Source organism: Pelobates fuscus, chromosome 2 (assembly GCF_036172605.1).
Source record: "Pelobates fuscus isolate aPelFus1 chromosome 2, aPelFus1.pri, whole genome shotgun sequence".
Lineage (NCBI taxonomy): Eukaryota > Metazoa > Chordata > Amphibia > Anura > Pelobatidae > Pelobates > Pelobates fuscus.
This window is the reverse complement of record NC_086318.1, coordinates 294,521,436-294,543,443: the sequence shown is the minus strand read 5'-3', so window position 1 is coordinate 294,543,443 and position 22,008 is coordinate 294,521,436.

The following is a 22,008-nucleotide window of genomic DNA, read 5'->3' as shown; positions in this document are numbered from 1 at the left end:
TTGGATTGGGGGCAGTACTGAGCCAAGTAGGAGCCGATGGCGGAGAACATCCCGTAGCCTACCTAAGCCGAAAGCTGTTGCCTCGTGAAGTGAGCTACGCCGCCATTGAGAAAGAATGCCTGGCCGTGGTGTGGGCCCTTAAAAAGTTACAGCCATATTTGTACGGACAACCTTTTTCCTTGCTCACAGATCACAACCCGTTGGTGTGGCTAAACCGTGTATCTGGGGACAACGCCAGGCTGTTGCGCTGGAGTTTGGCGCTACAGCCCTTTGACTTCACCATACATTACCGCCCAGGAAAGCAAAACGGTAACGCCGACGGGTTATCCAGACAGACTGAACTTGAGAAATGATCTGTGAGTACTCTCCCGGACATCCCCAAGCCGATCCGTTGGGATCAGACTGTGTATGCCGGCTTGGTTCTGGGGGAGCATTGTGGCAAACCTAGCCACTTTTGAACTATATTTATTTTGGGTTGTCCGTAGGCTGAATGCATACTGTGTATCTTTAACTGTATAGGTGCTGTATTATGGCCGTTCACATGCTGGCAGCCGTACGCTGCCAGCATACCAAGCATTCGTTTGACGAAACACAGCTATTCCGGCCGTTCGCCATACGAATGCGGGCTCCCCAGGTAGACCACACATTCACAAGTCGTGTGGCACCAATTAAACGATTGCAACAATGTTGCAATCGGTAATTAAGGGCTCTCCTTGGTGGCCGCCGTTCGGCTACCGACCATGCGGCGGTCGGCCATCTTGGATCCTTTGTCTCTGCAGCGGTGTTCGGTCGTCGAGAGCCTGGAACTGAAAACGGCTACTCAATGATCCGAACACCGCTGGACTTCCCAGCGGTTCGGGAGTTCCGCGTTCGGTACATTATGTTCCCCATAATTGTTCGGTACTTTTAAACCGACCTCAATGTTTGAATGTATTCGGTGCGGCGTTCGGTCAATTCAGCTGGGATCAGAGCGGTATTCTCACGAAGTGTGCGCTTCGACCCCAGCTATCTACCGAACGTTCATTCATCTCAAAGTACCGAATATTCTGTAAAATATGTATTTTAAAGTCAATTGTCCAATTGTCCAATCGTCCATTTTAGTGGGAGTATCCCTCTCGTGCAGCAATGCCTGTTGGGAAAGTAACAATGCATGTTGGGAGAAATCCCCTGGATTGTCTGTAAGGAAACCCCTTGCATGGGGAACTGCTTAAATATGCCAGCTTGAGAATAAACTGAGTTAGTTGACTCCCAAACTGTGTTTCGTCCGGTTATTGGGAGGATTGGGGATATTGCCGTGCTTTCTACTCTGACTGTGGATTTCCTGAGGATACCAACGGATATCGTGTACTATTATACTGCATTCCGTTACATCGGTATTTTAAGATGACTGAACGTTCGGTAGATAGCTGGGGTCGAAGCGCATACTTCGTGGAAATACCGCTTCGATCCCAGCTGAATTGACCGAACGCTGCACGAAACACATTAAAACATTGAGTTCGGTTTAAAAGTACCGAACAGCTAGGGGGAACAGAATGTGCCGTACGCGGGACTCCCGAATGCTCTGGAAGTCCAGCGGTGTTCGGATCATTGAGTAGCCGTTTTCAGTTCCAGGCTCTCGACGACCGAACACCGCTGCAGAGACAAAGGATCCAAGATGGCCGACCGCCGCATGGTCGGTAGCCGAACGGCGGCCACCTAGGAGAGCCCTTAATTACCGATTGCAACATTGTTGCAATCGGTTAATTGGTGCCACACGACTTGTGAATGGGTGGTCTACCTGGGGAGCCCGCATTCGTACGGCGAACGGCCAGGATAGCCGTGTTTCGTCGAACGAATGCTTTGTCTGCTGGCAGCGTACGGCTGCCAGCATGCGAACGGCCATAACACAGCACATATACAGGTAAGGACACACAGTATGCATTCAGCCTATGGACAACCTACAGTAAATATAGTTCAGAAGTGGCTAGGTTTGCCACACAAACTCAGGCTGGAACTGCTGCAAAGCCACTGCCGCAGAGACATACTAAGAATGGCAGATGGATTACTGTAGGATCTGGTAGACTTATTGTGGATAAAAGGCATATTGCACAGTCTGTTGCTCTACATAATTCATTTTCTGCACTTTCAGAGTGTAATGGTGTCATGGAGACAGACACTGAGGGTAGTGGTGTTGTGGAGAGAGGCACTGAGGCTAGTGGTGTTGTGCTAGGCACTGAGGCTAGTGGTGTTGTGCAGAGAGGCACTGAAGCTAGTGGTGTTGTTGAGAGAGGCATTGAGGCTAGTGGTGTTGTTGAGAGAGGCATTGAGGCTAGTGGTGTTGTGGAGAGAGGCATTGAGGCTAGTGGTGTTGTGCAGAGAGGCATTGAGGCTAGTGGTGTTGTGCAGAGAGGCATTGAGGCTAGTGGTGTTGTGCAGAGAGGCATTGAGGCTAGTGGTGTTGTGCAGAGAGGCCCTGAGGCCAGAGGTGTTGTGGAGAGAGGCACTGAGGCCAGAGGTGTTGTGGAGAGAGGCACTGAGGCCAGTGGTGTTGTGCAGAGAGGCTTGAAGACTATGGTGAGGCCTAATAGAAAGCAGTTGTTGTTGGGGGATTCCATCATAAAAGGTGTGGAGATGGACAATGGTGGTCTTGTGAGGTGTCTTCCTGGAGCTACTGCTCACAGAGACAGGAGACGTATCTGTAATATTGTTAAGCAAGCAAAGCAGGAAGGGGAATTGGATGTACTTGTCCATTTAGGGACAAATGACTTGGCTTGCAATGAGGTTTCAGAGTTTAAGGAAGTTTTTAGTGTTTTTGCCAATGATATACGGCAGGTTGCTTCCACACTGTCATTCTCTGAAGTTCTGCCTGTGCATAACACTCAGAATGACAGGCGGATGCGTATTAGGGACTTTAACTTGTGGCTTGGTGAATGGTGTCGGGAGCAAGGATTTGGCTTTATTGCTCATGGTAGCTCTGTTTGGAATGGAAATAAACTGTACAAAAAAGATGGTTTGCATCTTTCTCAAAAGGGAACACATTTTCTCAGTGAGCAGTTCAGAGGTTTTGCTAGGATGTATTTAAACTAGGAGGGGGGGGGGCAAAAGGGTGATAAAACATCAATCCAATTGTCACCCAAAACAAGGACAGAAGGTGCCTGTAGCAAGTGTGTTAAAAAATGATAAGCTTAGAGTCATGTCTACAAATGCTCGCAGTTTAGGAAATAAGATCCATGAACTTGTGGCAATAATGGCAACTGATAGTGTAGATTTAGTCGCTGTTACTGAAACATGGTATAATGGGAAAAATGACTGGGACACAGCAATACCAGGGTACTCTTTATATAGAAAAGACAGGGAAGGCAAGAAAGGGGGAGGGGTGGCCCTGTATGTGAAGGATAGCATAAAATCTAGCCTAATAAAGGTTAGTGAGGCGAACATAGAGTCCGTTTGGGTTACGTTAGAATTTGGTAATCACACAGTAACTCGTGTAGGTGTGATTTATAGGCCCCTAAGACAAATTGAAGAGTTAGATAATCTACTAGTTGAAGAAATAGCTAAAATGACAATCAAGGGGGAAGTTATCATCATGGGTGACTTTAATCTTCCTGATGTGAATTGGAAAACAAAAATAGCTACTTGTGCCAGGAGCACACATATTCTAAACTCCCTACTGGGATTGTCTCTAAAACAAGTCGTTGAGGAGCCAACTCGTAAAGAGGCCATACTAGATGTAGTGTTATCAAATGGAGATTTGGTATCATATATTACTGTAGGTGAAAGTTTAGGATCCAGTGATCATCAGTCAGTGTGGTTTAATATAAGAACAGTGACTGAGTCACACCACACAAAAACAAAAGTTTTAGACTTTAGAAAAACAGACTTTTCTAAAATTAGAATATGTGTAAAGGAGTCATTATCAGACTGGAGCAATTTAGTGTAGATTTAGTCGCTGTTACTGAGACATGGTATAATGGGAAAAATGACTGGGACACAGCAATACCAGGGTACTCTTTATATAGAAAAGACAGGGAAGGCAAGAAAGGGGGAGGGGTGGCCCTGTATGTGAAGGATAGCATAAAATCTAGCCTAATAAAGGTTAGTGAGGCGAACATAGAGTCCATTTGGGTTACTTTAGAATTTGGTAATCACACAGTAACTCGTGTAGGTGTGATTTATAGGCCCCTAAGACAAATTGAAGAGTTAGATAATCTACTAGTTGAAGAAATAGCTAAAATGACAATCAAGGGGGAAGTTATCATCATGGGTGACTTTAATCTTCCTGATGTGAATTGGAAAACAAAAATAGCTACTTGTGCCAGGAGCACACATATTCTAAACTCCCTACTGGGATTGTCTCTAAAACAAGTCGTTGAGCGGGGGGGGCGTGGCCTGACCGTTCAAGGGAATGGACGTGTGAACGATCGGCTTCGTGAGAAACACCCGCAATACAGCGAATAACTTAGCGTTTATCGAGTGAAAAGACCCGACAGATACTGCCTCGCCCAGCCTAGACACTATGGCACAACGTATGTTCAAAGGCTAAGCCTAAAGAGACACCATCGCTGCAAATTGCAGCCATGGCCTCACCGCCACGCCGTGCGCAAGATGGCGCCGACAGGCCTACCTCCCCGGCCTCGAGCTCAGGACGGAGCGACGTCACATCTATTTCTCACCGGGAAATACCGGCCACAGAATCCGCCATACAAAGAATGCTGAACAGCCTCCAGACATCCTTGAGAGCGGATTTTACTCTAATAGCGAAAGAAATTAGAGATGATGTCAAGGTGCTGGGGGAGAGAATGGACTATATAGAAACCAAGACGGAAGAAATCATAACCGCACATAACAATGTGGTAACCGCATATGACAACATGGATGCTAGATTGACTTCTATCTACGCCAAAATAGCCGACCATGAAGATAGAGACAGGCGGAACAACGTACGCATCCATGGCATCCCGGACAGCATAGGCCCTAACGAACTGGGCAATTATGTATGCCGTATTTTTCACCTCTTGGCGCCAGACCTGCCAATCACCGCATTACTGCTGGACAGAACACATAGACTACCCCGACCCAAACATCTTCCTCAATCCGCCCCGAGAGACACTATAACTCATACATTATTATACCACCAAGGAAATTATAATGGCGGCTGCCAGGAAAAAAACCCGCACTCCCTGAAGAATATAGCAAAATCCAGTTATACACGGATCTCTCCGCACACACATTGAATGCTCGGAGGAATTTCGCCCCTATAACCAGCGCATTGAGAACGGCGAATATTCTCTACAAATGGGGCTTCCCTGCACGAATTATCATCAGATGGAATGGCGTTGAGAGACACATCACCAACTTAGAAGAGGGGAAACGAGCTCTGGCTGAATGGAATATCCCAGTGACTGAAAATGGAGGGTCCACGCCACCAACATCCACCCCACAACACATTACCACAGTGACAACCTCACAGATGAAAGTCACTCACGACTGGGCCACAAGCACGAAAATCAAATGACTCTTACCACACTTGCAATTTGGGACTGTACATGCCAACCTTGGCGGCAAAGAGCCACGACAAGAGGGAGTCAGGCTCTGGGGATAAGTACCTTACCACATGTTTTACCTTCTAATGCTCATCCTACTGCATTTTACTCTCTTTATTTCACCTAATCTCTTTATTTTAACTATTTTCTTAAGGTCAATACTGGTTGCCTCCCCCTGTTATATGTGTTAGCCTTTAAGGACCTTTCTGAACTGGGGCACGGAGATGTATAGTGTTGGGAGTGTGGAACTGCCACTAAAGCATAGCAGCTCCATACCTTTCTGTACAATAGTCACCCGACGCCAATAGACGTCTTCCCATCATACCCTCAGAGGTGGCTATCAATATATATACCAATATACCTAACCTCCTAGGCCCGCAAGATTTAAAACATACTTGAATATGATGGTTACCCACCAGTACCCTTCCCTGTAGTCGGGAACTACCTTGATGGTATAAGAGATCAGACACCCCGCTAGGGCCACACCGATACAACGCCCATACCTACGTGTCTGGCCGCTGACAAAACATGGCCGACCGACCCACAACCCCTATCCTCTCAAAAGTGTTGTCAACAGCGGAACCACGCTATTTTATCTACTGTAACCCAGACTATTACAAGGTTTTATGTATGAATGTATAGGGAGCAGTGACATGCCTCAGACTGATAGCAATATTATCACAAGTGACACTGTGCACACTTCGCTCCAGTGAATGTCCAGAGTCTTAGCGGACCCACCTAGCAATACACTCTGGAAGGATACTTCATATCATTTGTGTTATACTTTCCTTTGTACTCTTTAATCTTTATTCTTTTTTACACGTAGAGTATATTTGACTCCAGGCCATAAGCCCATTTATGAGTGCTAACACTCCAAAGATACTTCTTATTTCATGTGCTGGGCCATATTACGAAAGCTCAGGAAGGCAATAGAGGTTCCCCGTGTACTATCAAGACGGCCGCCTGGGCATGGGAACTCCTACACGTGGGGCTTCCTGTGGCAAACCTAGCCACTTCTGAGCTATATGCAGTATAGGTTGTCCGTAGGCTGAATGTATGATGTGTTCCGTTAAATGTATATGTATCGTGCTATGGCCGTTCACATGCTGACAGCCGTACGCTGCCAGCATACAAGCATTCGTACGACGAAACACGGCTATCCTGGCCGTTCGCCGTACGAATACGGGCTCCCCAGGTCGACCACACATTCCCAAGTCGTGTGGTACCAATTAACCGATTGCAACATTGTTGCAATCGGTAATTAAGGGCTCTCCTAGGTGGCCGTCGATCCACTACCGACCATGCGGCGGTCGGCCATCTTGGATCCTTTGTCTCTGCAGCGGTGTTCGGTCGTCGAGAGCCTGGAACTGAAAAACGGCTACTCGATGATCCGAGCACCGCTGGACTTCCAGAGCGTTCGGGAGTTCCGCGTTCGGTACATTATGTGTCCCGTACTTAGACCATCTTCCATGTTTAAATGTATTAGGTGTGGCGTTCGGTCAATTCAGTTGGGATCGGAGCGGTATTCTCCCAAAGTGTGCGCTCCGACCCCAGCTATCTACCGAACGTTCGGTTATTCCAAAGTACCGAATATTGTGTGAATTATGTATTTTAAAGTCAATTGTCGGTTTTGCTGCACGAGGGGATAATCCACTTAATCGTCCATTTTAGTGGGAGTATCCTTCTCGTGCAGCAATGCCTGTTGGGAAAGTCACAATGCATGTTGGGGGAAAACCCCTGGATTATCTGTGTGGAAACCCCTTGCATGGGGAACTGTATAAATATGCTGCTTGTGAATAAACCGAGTTAGTTGACTCCCAAACTGTGTTTCGTCCGGTTATTGGGAGGATTGGGGATATTGCCTTGCTTTCTACTCTGACTGTGGATTTCCTGAGGATACCAACGGATATCGGATATTATTATACTGCATTCCGTTACAATTGGTGGCAAGCGACGGGATCCGAACCTTACAGCCGAAAAGCAGCGTTCGTGTAAACTGGAACTACCGAACAAGGAAAGCAAGGGCAATTCGTATGGAGATTGACTATGCCATACTGAAACAACAGACTTTAAAAGAGCTACTGGAAGCCAGGGGCAAGATAGCCAGCAACAAATCGAAGGCTGTGCTGATCGCTGAACTGATGGAAGGAGACAGAGCCCGCAGCGCTACTCCTCCACCAGCCATGGAAGAGACCCCATTCCAGAAAGAGCTACGAACCAGGTTGGAGTTTCTACCGCAACCAGTACCGTTGGAAATATTGACCGTGATGGTATCGGATGTACAGGATTATCTGATGGCGACCCGCACCCCTGAGACACCGCCTAGGGCAGAATCTATTACTGCCTCCACCTATGGACCGGTAAAACCCAAAGTCCCACATCACGCATTTAAAGCGTTTTGTGAAGAAAAGGACGAAATTGATGGGTACTTACAGGATTTTGAGCGGCTGTGCGATTTGCACGATTTGGAACCCGCAGTATGGGTGCCGCTACTGGCAGGCAAATTATCGGGTAGGGCAGCTGAAGCCTACCGTGCTGTACCTCGAGAGGACAGCAAAGATTACCCTAAAGTAAAGAGGGCGATCTTGGAGAGGTATGCTATTACCCCAGAGGCATACCGGCGCAAGTTCAGGGGCTTGCGCAAACCTGAGAAAGATTCTCACGCAGAGTGGGCGCACAAGCTGGATCAAGCATCGCAAGGATGGATACAGGCCAGCAACGCTACTAATATGGAGGAGTTGCGACAGCGTATGCTACTGGAACAGTTTTTTAATGGTTTGTCCCCAGAAGCACAAGAATGGGTGAGAGACCGTAAACCTCTCACCCTACCCGAAGCCGCTAGATTGGCGGATCAGCATTTTGATGCCAGGAGACATCACGGATCACAGAATAAGACTCTCCCTAGGATTACAGGGCCACCCAATAATTTTGCTCCTACCGGCCCCACCGTACCCCTGCACAGGCCAGCACTGAATACTCCACCACCCCCCTCCCGATACAACGGCCGGGCTAACATTCAGTGCCACACCTGCAAACAGTGGGGACACATTTCTCGGGAGTGCACCCAAAACCGGAGCCGGCAAGCTTGGAATCAGGTGCGACAAAATTTGGCACCAAGGGCTGCTGCGCACCTTTACCAGGTAGCACCCGTCACCCAAGAATTGCTGAGCGCTCAAATTGAGGAGCCTCTAGGGGTGCTCCACGAAGTAATGTCGGTCCGAGCCACCGACAACCGACAACATCATCGGCAGCTAGTAACCCTAGAGGGGAAAGAGGTACAAGGGCTCCGGGATTCGGGAGCCACTTTAACTTTGGTTGCACCACATTTGGTACCAGGCGCAACCCACACTGGCGGTTCAGTGGCAGTACGGGTGGCCGGGGGAGCAGTATACCGGCTACCGACTGCCAAAGTACACTTGAATTGGGGTGTGGGAGAGGGGACTGTGGAAGTGGGGCTTATGCAGAATTTACCTGCAGATGTTGTGCTGGGGAATGACTTAGGCCAAATGACTTCCGCTTTTATCCCCCAGGCTCCCTACCAGGAGGCACACCCCGTAACCACCCGGCAACAGGCTCGCACCACGGCTACACCGATACACTCTGAGGCTCAGGTAAGAGACCATGTTCCCCAACCGACCCCCATGCCCTGGGATACCCCGACTACCTTTGCGACCGAAGTCCAGACCGATCCCACCCTCCAAGTATATAGGGACCGGGCACAAACAGACCAAGCCGGGCTAGAGGGGGAGCGGTACATCTGGGAGAAAGAGTTGTTATACCGTGTCACGACAAAAGATGTGGGGGGGTCTGTCACCCTGACTAACAAGCAGCTAGTGGTACCGCAAAAGTATAGGCAGGAGCTGCTTAGAATCGCTCATGACATCCCCTTGTCAGGACACCTAGGGATGACCCGTACCCGATACCGCTTAACGCATGCCTTCTTCTGGCCCGGGATCTCTCAGGATGTGCGCCAGTATTGCACCTCTTGCGACGTCTGCCAGCGAGTAGGTAAACGAGGGGATCGCCACAAGGCCAAGCTATGTCCCCTACCCATTATCGCAGAACCCTTCAGCCGAGTAGCGGTGGATATAGTAGGGCCCCTGCCAAAACCCAGTCCCTCTGGCAAAAGATACATTTTAACCGTAGTGGATTACGCCACCAGGTACCCCGAAGCCGTGGCCCTCACTAATATCCATGCTGAGACCGTAGCGGAAGCGTTAATGAAAGTGTTTTCCCGGGTAGGGTTTCCCCAAGAGATAATCTCGGACCGAGGTACCCAATTTACGGCCGAAGTTACCCAACATATGTGGAAGGTATGTGGCATTAAGCCAATAGTTAATTCCGCCTACCACCCCCAGTCCAATGGGCTATGTGAGAGGTTCAACGGAACGCTGAAGCAGATGCTTCGGACGTTCGGGGAGACCCACAAGGACTGGGAGAGGTTTCTGCCTCACCTACTCTTTGCTTATAGAGAGGTTCCCCAGGAGTCGACAGGATTCTCCCCGTTTGAGTTACTATTTGGGAGAAGGGTGCGGGGACCCTTGAACTTGATTAGGGAACATTGGGAGGGAGAGAGTACTACCAGCGAAACCCCTATCATATCCTACGTACTGGAGTTCAGGGACCATCTGGAGGCGCTCACTCAGGCTGTACACACCAACCTCCAGGCGGCCCAGCAACGACAGCGACGCTGGTACGATAGAGGAGCCCGAGACCGCAGCTTTCAGGTGGGACAGAAGGTTTTAATTTTAAAACCCGTCCGCACAGACAAGCTGCAGGCCATCTGGCAAGGCCCATACCAGGTAGTGGAGCAGCGATGTGACACTACCTATGTGATCGGCCCCTGCTCAGGGGTAGGGAAGAGACGCATGCTCCACGTGAACATGCTCAAACCCTACCATGAGAGGATCGAGGATGTGACGGCAATATGTGCCTCCTCCTCAGAGGATCAGGAGAACCTACCCTTGCCTGACCTACTAGAACCCGAGGCACCGATAGAGCCCTCCCAGAGAGTTCAGCTGGGGGAGCGGCTCAGCCCCCAGGAGCGTGCCCAGGTACAAGCGCTGATCGAAGCCAAAGGAGCTACCTTCTCCAATTTACCTGGTTACACTCCACTAGCCACCCACCGAGTAGACACCCTGGGACAGCTACCTATGAGACAGGCTCCATATAGGGTTCCAGAATCAGTCCGTACCCATATGAAAGCCGAGCTAGATGAGATGCTACAGCTAGGGGTTATCGAACCCTCCGATAGCCCCTGGGCATCGCCGGTAGTCTTGGTACCTAAAAAGGATGGCACCACCAGGTTCTGTGTCGACTACCGGAGGCTAAATGACAAAACGGTGTCTGATGCCTACCCGATGCCCCGGATAGACGAGCTGTTAGATAAGATGGCACGGGGCCAGTATCTCACTACCATTGACTTGTGTAAGGGATACTGGCAAATTCCGCTAGCCGATGACGCCATCCCCAAGTCGGCGTTTGTCACTCCGTTTGGCCTGTACCAGTTCAAGGTCATGCCTTTCGGAATGAAAAACGCTCCGGCTACCTTTCAGCGGATGGTAGATCGGCTACTGGACGGGTTCCAGGAGTATGCCTGTGCCTATCTAGATGACATAGCCATCTTTAGCCAGACCTGGGAAGACCACCTACACCATATAGGGGCGATACTAGATCGTATTGGGGAGGCTGGGTTAACGTTAAAGCCTAGCAAGTGTCACATAGGTATGGCTGAGGTGCAGTATCTAGGACACCGAGTAGGGTGTGGGCAACAGAGACCCGAGCCAGCCAAGATTGAGGCCGTAGCAAAGTGGCCTACCCCCAGGACTAAGACTCAGGTGCTGGCGTTTCTAGGGACGGCCGGCTACTACCGGAAGTTTGTTCCCGACTATAGCACCCTGGCCAAACCCCTAACAGACCTGACTAAAAAGAACCTTCCCCGACAGGTTGTCTGGGCCCCAGAGTGTGAGCAGGCATTCCAGCAACTAAAACGGCTCTAACTAATGCTCCTGTGTTAACTGCTCCTGATCCAACTAAAAGATTTCTTGTTCACACAGACGCTTCAATGTTTGGATTGAGGGCAGTACTAAGCCAAGTGGGAGCCGATGGCGGAGAACACCCCGTAGCCTATTTAAGCCGCAAGTTGCTACCGCGTGAAGTGAGCTACGCTGCCATCGAGAAAGAATGCCTGGCCGTGGTGTGGGCCCTCAAAAAGTTACAGCCATATTTGTACGGACAACCTTTTTCCTTACTCACAGATCACAACCCGTTAGTGTGGCTAAACCGTGTATCTGGAGACAATGCCAGGCTGCTGCGCTGGAGTTTGGCGCTGCAGCCCTTTGACTTTACCATTCACTATCGGCCCGGAAAACAAAACGGTAACGCTGATGGGTTATCCAGACAGACTGAACTCGAGAAGTGATCTGTGAGTACTCTCCCGGACATCCCCAAGCCGATCCGTTGGGATCAGACTGTGTATGCCGGCTTGGTTCTGGGGGAGCATTGTGGCAAACCTAGCCACTTCTGAGCTATATGCAGTATAGGTTGTCCGTAGGCTGAATGTATGATGTGTTCCGTTAAATGTATATGTATCGTGCTATGGCCGTTCACATGCTGACAGCCGTACGCTGCCAGCATACAAGCATTTGTACGACGAAACACGGCTATCCTGGCTGTTCGCCGTACGAATACGGGCTCCCCAGGTCGACCACACATTCCCAAGTCGTGTGGTACCAATTAACCGATTGCAACATTGTTGCAATCGGTAATTAAGGGCTCTCCTAGGTGGCCGTCGATCCACTACCGACCATGCGGCGGTCGGCCATCTTGGATCCTTTGTCTCTGCAGCGGTGTTCGGTCGTCGAGAGCCTGGAACTGAAAAACGGCTACTCGATGATCCGAGCACCGCTGGACTTCCAGAGCGTTCGGGAGTTCCGCGTTCGGTACATTATGTGTCCCGTACTTATTCGGTACTTTTAGACCAACTTCCATGTTTAAATGTATTAGGTGCGGCGTTCGGTCAATTCAGTTGGGATCGGAGCGGTATTCTCCCAAAGTGTGCGCTCCGACCCCAGCTATCTACCGAACGTTCGGTTATTCCAAAGTACCGAATATTGTGTGAATTATGTCTTTTAAAGTCAATTGTCGGTTTTGCTGCACGAGGGGATAAACCACTTAATCGTCCATTTTAGTGGAAGTATCCTTCTCGTGCAGCAATGCCTGTTGGGAAAGTCACAATGCATGTTGGGGGAAAACCCCTGGATTATCTGTGTGGAAACCCCTTGCATGGGGAACTGTATAAATATGCTGCTTGTGAATAAACCGAGTTAGTTGACTCCCAAACTGTGTTTCGTCCGGTTATTGGGAGAATTGGGGATATTGCCTTGCTTTCTACTCTGACTGTGGATTTCCTGAGGATACCAACGGATATCGGATATTATTATACTGCATTCCGTTACACTTCCTATGAGTAGCCGGTCATCACAGACAATACTGTATTATCATGCTCCTCTAACGGAATTGACTTACTTGCTCTCCAAGTTCTGAACCCTTAACCACGGAACAGGACAAAAGGTACCTTCTCGACCTATTAGGGTCACCCTCTCCCACCCCGACTAGCGGGTTTTCTCAACCCCCCATGTAAGGGCTTCAGTGCCCATGAACATCCGGAAAATCAGGTCCTATACTACGGACCTCTGTTATGTATATAGTTGGTTAAATACCCTTTTGTTATCTTCCCCCTACGACATCCTTACCCCCTCCAAGGCAAATGTATATCACTTTGAATCTTTGAGTATGACATTTATCTACACCAATCAGCTCATCTTACCACATACAGCCGTATTAATACATCAACCCATCATCTGTCCTAAATGACGCTTAACTTACTCTCAATAAATGCCAAAGGGCTCAACTCACCTCATAAACGCCGTATGGCATTATTGGAAGCACAGAAACAAAAAACGCACATAGCATTTTACCAGGAGACACACTTCCAGACTCATAACCTTCCTAAATTTTTCTCCAGACACTTACCAATAGGGTACCACTGCACTTATAAGAAAAAGAAAAGAGGTGTCTCTATTCTACTCAGTAGGGAGATTGCCTTTCAGTTGATAAAAAAAGTAAGCGATAGAAAAGGTCGCTATCTCCTGTTGCAATGCATAATAAATAACGTGCAGTACACATTGGTTAATATATATGGCCCGCCTAATAACCATCATACTTTCCTAGACCAAATTTTGACGTTAGCAAATGCTCATAAATTTCGGAACTGTTATAATCGGAGGCGACACAAACTTCATTCTAGACCAAAACCTAGACACGACCTCCTCCTCCAAGATTTCAGACAACACCACAAAAGAAAGAACACGCTCCATTTCCCTTCTGGAGAATACCTTACAAACACACTGTAACGGATCACCTGGCACCCCGACTTGGTACCTCCGTTAATGGATGCTCCTAGTGCTTCCTGAGGACTCCAAGCACTCTGGCAGACACCATAATCACCGAATCCGAGAAACCTTTAAATTCTCCCAAGCGTATGAATGCTGTAGACCATTGAATAGGAACCATATGAATAGGCTTGTACTCCTAGCAGTCAACTGGAGCAGCATACAATAAATCCTTCCCCCAATAATGAGACGACACATCACTTTGAGGGTAAAACAGGAACTCAGGACTGGCTCATCCAGCCTGGCTTTTATTCACAAACAGGTACATACAGGACACTCCCAGGGGGAGGATGATATTGACCAATCACATGGATGTACCTCCCACACATTTCCTCCCCTTAGATTACCACTTAACCCAATTATACAGTACACACTTTTCCCCAATTCCTGGATGTACCCCAAAAACAGGGGGTACACCTTTAAATCCAGCATCGCTGGATAGCCCTTATTCAGGGGGACAACATATCCAAAATTCAAGTAATTCGGATGAATGGTTCGTGAGATATGGGGTTCCAAAGATTTGACCGACCGCATGGGTAAAGTATCCGAAAACAGTTCCATGCATTTTGGCCCTGCGGTCGGTCACAAACAAGGGAATGAAAACAGGCGAATTGCCTGTGTTATAGAGCCTGGAGAGGGTTTGAATGAATTCCCTTGTTTATGGGGTTCTTTCTACCGAACGGCGGGTCATTCGGTAGTTTCCATACGAATTTCTGGAAGTATGGAGGTCTCAGCGGTGTTTGCCTAGTCAAGTGTCCGATTTTAGTTCCAGACACTCGACGGCAAAACACCGCTGTTCGGTAGTTTAAGATGGCCGCCGCCACGTGTTTGTTTCCCGAATGGCGGCCACCCAGAGGACAAAGAATACATTACACTGATTGCCAATTACCCGTTTGCAACATTGTTGCAAACTGTAATTGGAGGCACACTTATTCCTGGGTGGTCTGGTTGTTCGGTAGTTTCACTCAATATAATAAATGGAGTGATTCTACCGAACAATCAGGTGAATGCTGCATACATATCCCAGGTTAAACTTAATACACATATAATATTACAGGCAGTACACTAGAATATGTATCACAGTCTTAAAGGGACAGTAGTCCCAAAAGTCCCAATATGTCCATAGATGCTGTTAAAAGGGCCAGTAGCAGCAATATACAGTACAATATGCCCCAAATAACCCAGGGGCCATAGTCAGCAGGTAGGAGGCTAGCAAACAGGCTTCTCCAGGGCCCAGTGGCGAGGTTGGTTTCGCCACACACACGGGTTTATTGATATTTGGAGAACTCTACATCCCTTAGTTAAAGACTATACATACCACTCCTTAGTTCACGGCTCGTACTCCAGAATTGATCGATTCCTCACTCCTCCCTCACTCACACCGCAAATAGCTACAGCAGACATAGGCACCATCACTTGGACAGATCATGCCCCTATCATACGGAAACTTACAACGCAACACCCTACTAGTGGGAACCGCACCTGGCGATTGAATGATACTCTCCTGGCCGACCATAAACTGGTAACACAAATCACTAAAGAAATAAACACTTATTTTAGCTTAAATGACACTGGAGAGATAGGTATAGAGACCATTTGGCAAGCCCATAAGGCGGCCATAAGGCGCCCATAAGGCGGTCTTACGAGGCCAACTCATTAAACACGCTAGCCACAATAAGAGACTCCGGACACAGGCGTACATTGACATACACAAAACACTAGCTAACCTCACTCGTACTAACAAAGTAGCACCTTCACACACCATCACACAACAAATTCATTAACTACAGACGAACCTGAAAGACATGGAGCTGGAAAAAACAACTTATTTAATGTCGAAATTGAAACACAAATTCTTTAAAGACGGAAACAGGGCAGGGAAAACGTTGGCAGCACAACTCAAAACTAAAACGCTATCATCCAAAATTGCATATCTCACTACAAAACAAGGTGAAAAGATTACTGATCCACAAGCAATTGTGGAAGAATTTAGCCGCTACTACAGCGGCCTATACAACCTAGCGAAAGAGCCTGACTGCCACTCTCCTACACAAACTGAAATAGACATATATCTGTCCGACATCCACCTACCGACCCTCACCCCAGAAGAATGTCAATCCCTACTACAACCCTTTACGTCCCAAGAAATAACAGACGTCATTAGACAGCTACCGAAACATAAATCACCAGGCCCGGATATGTTTACTTACCTATACTACTATACTTTCCAAGACCTCCTAGTACCCTACCTGACAAAACTGTTCAACCGCTGCTTTCAGGAAGGAACTATGCCTACCGCTATGTTACAAGCTTTCATCTCAACCCTACCCAAACCTGGGAAACCCCCAACACAATGCTCCAACTTTAGACCCATATCACTATTAAACTGTGACACGAAGATTTATGCAAAATTGTTAGCAAATAGGATCAATCCCATTCTCACCCGTATAATCCATAATGACCAGTCAGGCTTTGTTAAAGGAAGGCAAGGCACAGACAATACAAGAAAAATTCTTAACATATTATCCCATATTGACAAGACAAAAACAGAAAGCCTTTTGTTAGCTTTAGATGCGGAAAAGGCATTTGACCGGCTCAATTGGAAATGCATGATTTCAGTTCTACATAAATTTGGATTCCCACGGGAGTTGACCCGAGGCGTTATGGCTCTTTATAAGGAGCCGACAGCTCAAGTGTCCAACTCAGGTTTTACTTCACTGCCATTTAGCCTCTCAAACGGCACCAGGCAAGGTTGCCCGCTATCCCCTCTCCTCTTTATCATAGCGCTAGAACCTCTAGCACAAAGAATTAGGAACGACCCACTCATCTCAGGGATACAGATTGGACATTCACAGTTCAAACTTGCGATGTTTGCTGATGACATTTTAGTTACCATTAGTAATCCAGACACCTCTATGCCACGCCTTACACATCTCCTACGAGATTATGGCAAGATATCATACTACAAGTTAAATCAAAATAAAATGCAAGCTCTGCCCATTCATATCCAGGCACCAGTAGCTGACAAATTGAGACGGACTTACCAATTTGACTGGAGACAGAAATACGTCACTTATCTTGGTGTAAAGCTTGCACACCACCTTATCACTCAACTATGGACCATTATCACATATATGCACCTCCTTCTTCCAATCATGGAAACATATCCACTTATCTTGGTTGGGTCGCATTAACGTAATTAAAATGATCCTATTGCCAAAAATCCTTTATGTATTTCGTATGCTACCAATCCAAGTACCACCACGAATGCTTAAAACCATTCAATCTATATTATCCCGTTACATATGGGACAAAAAAAAGCCACATCTGCCCATGTCCTTACTCCAACAACAACCGTCTGAGGGAGGGTTAGGTGCGCCTAAAATATCCGCCTATTATGAAGCTGCGATATTAGAATCGGCCATAAGCACACGTTCCAATGGGCAGACATGGAGCACGAAAAAACCAAACCACACTCGCTGTTACACATCATGTGGTCCCCTAAAATACATCGCCCTCCAAAACTCTCGTTATACCCGACCTCCGCATTAATGTTGAAATATTGGGATAAACTATTGTCCACAGTATCAGAAAAGGGGAAATATTGTGCCGAGGCTCCTATTGAAGCATTGACGCACCTGACTCCTTGGTTGTCATTGAAAACCTGGGCCAAATATGGGGTTAGACATATCAAAGACCTGTGCTCATCATACTCCATCGAAGCATTCCCCGATTTACAGAAACGACTTAATCTCCCGAACTCCCTGATATTTCAGTATCTCCAATTAAAAAGTATAATAACCTCCCAAGTCTCATGGCATCATTCGATGCTTCCCCAAAGAGTAAACAGTACAGTTACTATTATATCTAGGTGTCGAAATGCACCGTTAAAGCCTAAATCCCTTTCGATCTGTTACAAATCTATTCTAGAATATCATACCCCCCACTCCTTTCAATTCACACGCCAATGGGAAAGAGAAGGCATCCCTAACTTACCGGATAACACATGGCTCTGAGCTATAAATGCCCTAAAAGGTATTACATCCTGCTTCTCCCATGTAGAAGCACACAAAAAAGTGATTTATAGATGGTACCTTACCCCCCACAGACTGAACCAAATATACCCTAACACGAGTCCCATGTGCTGGAGATGCTCGAGCAACATAGGCACTATGATACATATTTGGTGGGAGTGTACAGAAATTCGGCCGCTATGGTCCAGGGTACAACTAATACTGAACCGAATCCTACAACATGAAACACCCATCACACCCGAGTTAGCACTCTTGCTCCTCTACCCAGCACACTGGGATCAGGCAGACAAAATAATGGCTTCCATCGTGCTTTTAGCAGCACGCCATCTAATATCACAAGGTTGGAAGAGTAATGTGTGCCCCTCTAGAAGGGCTTTAATAGAGAGGGTAAAATTATTCCATAAGTATGAACTGCTTACTGCAGACTCATATAAGAAGAAAAGTCGGTTAAAACAGATATGGAGACCCTGGGCTACTTTCTTGGTGTCAGGGTACCTGAAGCCTCTACCTCTGAGAGAGGTAGAGACTTAGAAGTTTATCCGTCCGGACGGCATGTCTCCTCGGTTCCTCGCGGTTCACCCGGTCTTGCAAACGCCGGCCGCGAGGGAGTCACTTCCTTTTATAGCAGGAGGCCCGGAAGCCGACGTCATGACGCCAACCCGGAACGGCCTGTCACTCAAATCTGTGGAGACGAATCAGGACTCGCCGGAGGCGTGTCTTCTCTCCCTAACCAGGGTATTTAACAGTGTCTCTCTCATTTACTCATTGCCCTGTCGGGGTTCTAGTCTGCCTAGTCACACAGTGCTCTGTTATTCTCTTGTCTTTTGGTTCTGACCCGGCTTTGTTATTTACTTACCTGTCTTTCTGTTATCCTTGACCCGGCTTGTCTCTCGCTTACCTGTCTTCTCGTTCCCTCGACCTCGGCTTGTCACTGACCATTCTATATGTAGTTTTACGTGAAGTCCGGCCATTCTAAGGTCCGGTATACGTATCTGCTACTCTTTGTACTCTGCGTGTTGGATCCCTGACCCGATCCTGACATTACGACAGGGCCATGGATCCTGCAGGTACAAATTGTCAGCTTGGTTCTCCTGATCCTAGGTTTGACGCCATGGAGCATAGGATGGATCAGATGGTACTAGCACTACAGGCGCTGCTATCACGTCCTATTAATCCACCTGAGGAGACGCGTAATACGTCTGTTCCTCCTGTGGGTTCAGGGCTAGAGGTAGTTACTGTAGGTGCTTCTTCCCGAGTTACCCCACCTGTACGTTATGCTGGTTCTCCTGAGAGGTGTCGAGGGTTTTTGAACCAGATCAGTATCCATTTGTAGCTGCTTTTAAAAGAACTTTTGATCCCCTGGCAGGAAGGTCAATGCAGCCAGATTACTGTTACGCCTTAGACAAGACAACCGAACACTTGTGGATTACGCACTAGAGTTCAGGTCTTTGGCGGCAGAGGTAAAATGGAATGAACAGGCCTATATAGACGTATTTTTAAATGGATTATCCGATGTAATACTTGACGAGGTAGCGACAAGAGAGCTTCCCGAGAACTTGGAGGACTTAATTTCCTTTATCTCTCGCATTGACGAACGTCTAAGGGAGAGGCAGAATACTCGAGATAGAACCAGTAGATCTTCCTTTAAACTAGCGCCATCATTTCAAAGTCCTGAAACCAAATCTCCACAGTTTTCAGAACCTATGCAGTTAGGCCTTACTCGCCTGTCAGAGGAAGAGAGACAGTACAGGAGAAGGGAGGGACTGTGTATGTATTGTGGAGCCAGAGGTCATGTACGTTTGAACTGTCCCAGTCGTCCGGGAAACGCTCGCACCTAAGTTTCTCTAGAGGACAGACCTTGGGTGTTTCGATTTTGTCCTCTACTCATAACTACAAAGAACATAGACTCCTATTACCTGTCTCTTTAACTTGGGAGAAGGGAACCTTAGAGACTATGGCATTGATAGACTCCGGGGCTGCTGAGAGTTTTATCGACCAAAATTTTCTCATCAAACACACTATCCCATCCCAGTTAAGGAAGACACCCTTGGCTGTTGAAGCCATTGATGGTAGACCTTTAGTTGAGCCTGTGATTTTCCGGGAAACCACACCTCTTAACTTAACTACTGGTATTCTACACAAGGAGGAGATATCCCTACTACTCATTTCATCTCCTTCTGTTCCCATAGTCCTGGGATACTCCTGGCTTAAGAGACATAGCCCCGTTATAGATTGGAAATCAGGGGAAATAGTTTCGTGGGGTCAGGATTGTCAAGAGAATTGTTTAAAGAAAGTGTCACCTCTCTGTAGTGTTAACGCACTTAATAACGCTACCGACTCTACCAAAATACAGATACCGTCCTTGTATCAAGATTTAAAGGCAGTATTTGACAAAGGAAAGGCTGATACCTTACCACCACATAGGCCTTTTGATTGCAAAATTAATTTACTTTCTGGTACTATGCCTCCCAGGGGTCAGGTATACCCTTTGTCTACGAATGAGAACTTAGTTCTAGAGGAGTATATTCGTGAAAACCTAGACAAGGGGTTCATTAGGAGATCCTCCTCTCCTGCTGGGGCTGGATTTTTTTTTGTTAAAAAGAAGGATGGTTCTTTAAGACCCTGCATTGACTACCGAGGTCTGAACAAGATAACCATTAGAAATGCATATCCGATTCCCTTGATCACCGAGCTTTTTGATCGATTAAAGGGTTCTAAAATTTTCACTAAGTTAGACCTTAGAGGTGCTTATAACTTGGTGAGAATTCACGACGGACACGAGTGGAAAACTGCGTTCAATACTCGATATGGGCACTATGAGTATACTGTAATGCCTTTTGGTCTCTGCAATGCCCCGGCGGTATTTCAGGATCTAATTAATGAGGTTCTTAGGGAGTTTCAAAATGACTGTGTTATTGTATACCTCGATGATATACTTATACATTCCAGGGATATTGAAACTCACCACGGACAAGTCAGAAGGGTTTTACACAAACTTCTTCAGCATGGCTTGTACTGCAAATTAGAGAAATGCAGCTTTGACCAATCCCAAACTACCTTTCTTGGTTACGTGATTTCTGGAGAGGGGTTTGAAATGGATCCGGAGAAGCTCCAATCCATATTAGATTGGCCTTTACCTAAGGGTCTCAAGGCTATTCAGAGATTTATTGGTTTCTCTAATTACTACAGACGTTTCATTAAGGGATACTCCTCTATCATTGCTCCCATCACCAATATGACCAAACAAGGGGCTGATACTAAGAATTGGTCTACTGAAGCACTTCTGGCTTTTAAGACACTCAAGGAGCTGTTTGCTTCCGCACCAATTTTAGTTCACCCTGATACTACACTACCTTTCCTACTCGAAGTTGACGCTTCTGAGACAGGTATAGGTGCCGTTCTGTCCCAAAGGTTGGGTGTGGATAAACCATTACATCCTTGTGGATACTTTTCCAAAAAATTGTCAGGTACTGAGAGCAGATATGACATTGGTGACAGGGAACTCCTAGCGGTTATCATGGCCTTAAAGGAGTGGAGACATTTATTGGAGGGGACTTTGCATCCTGTTACTATTTTGACAGATCATAAAAACTTATCCTATATTGGAGAGGCTAAACGACTATCATCGAGACAGGCTCGTTGGTCCATATTCCTCACTCACTTCAACTACATACTCACATATAGGCCTGGTTCTAAGAATTCTAAAGCCGATGCCGTGTCTCGCCAATATGAACCTGCTGCCATATCTGAGCCGGTTTTGTCCTCTATAGTACCCAAGTGTAACATTATCGCTAACACTACTCTCAAAATCCACTCTCCGCTGCTTGATCAGATAAGGAGCTTGCAGCATCTGGCACCTAGACTGACTCCTGCTTCTAGACATTTCGTTCCTCCTGAACTCCAACTGGAGCTCTTACAGTGTCTTCACGAGAGTAAGGTGGCTGGTCATCCAGGTGTCCGCAAAACTTATTCTTTGATCTCTAAGGATTTCTGGTGGCC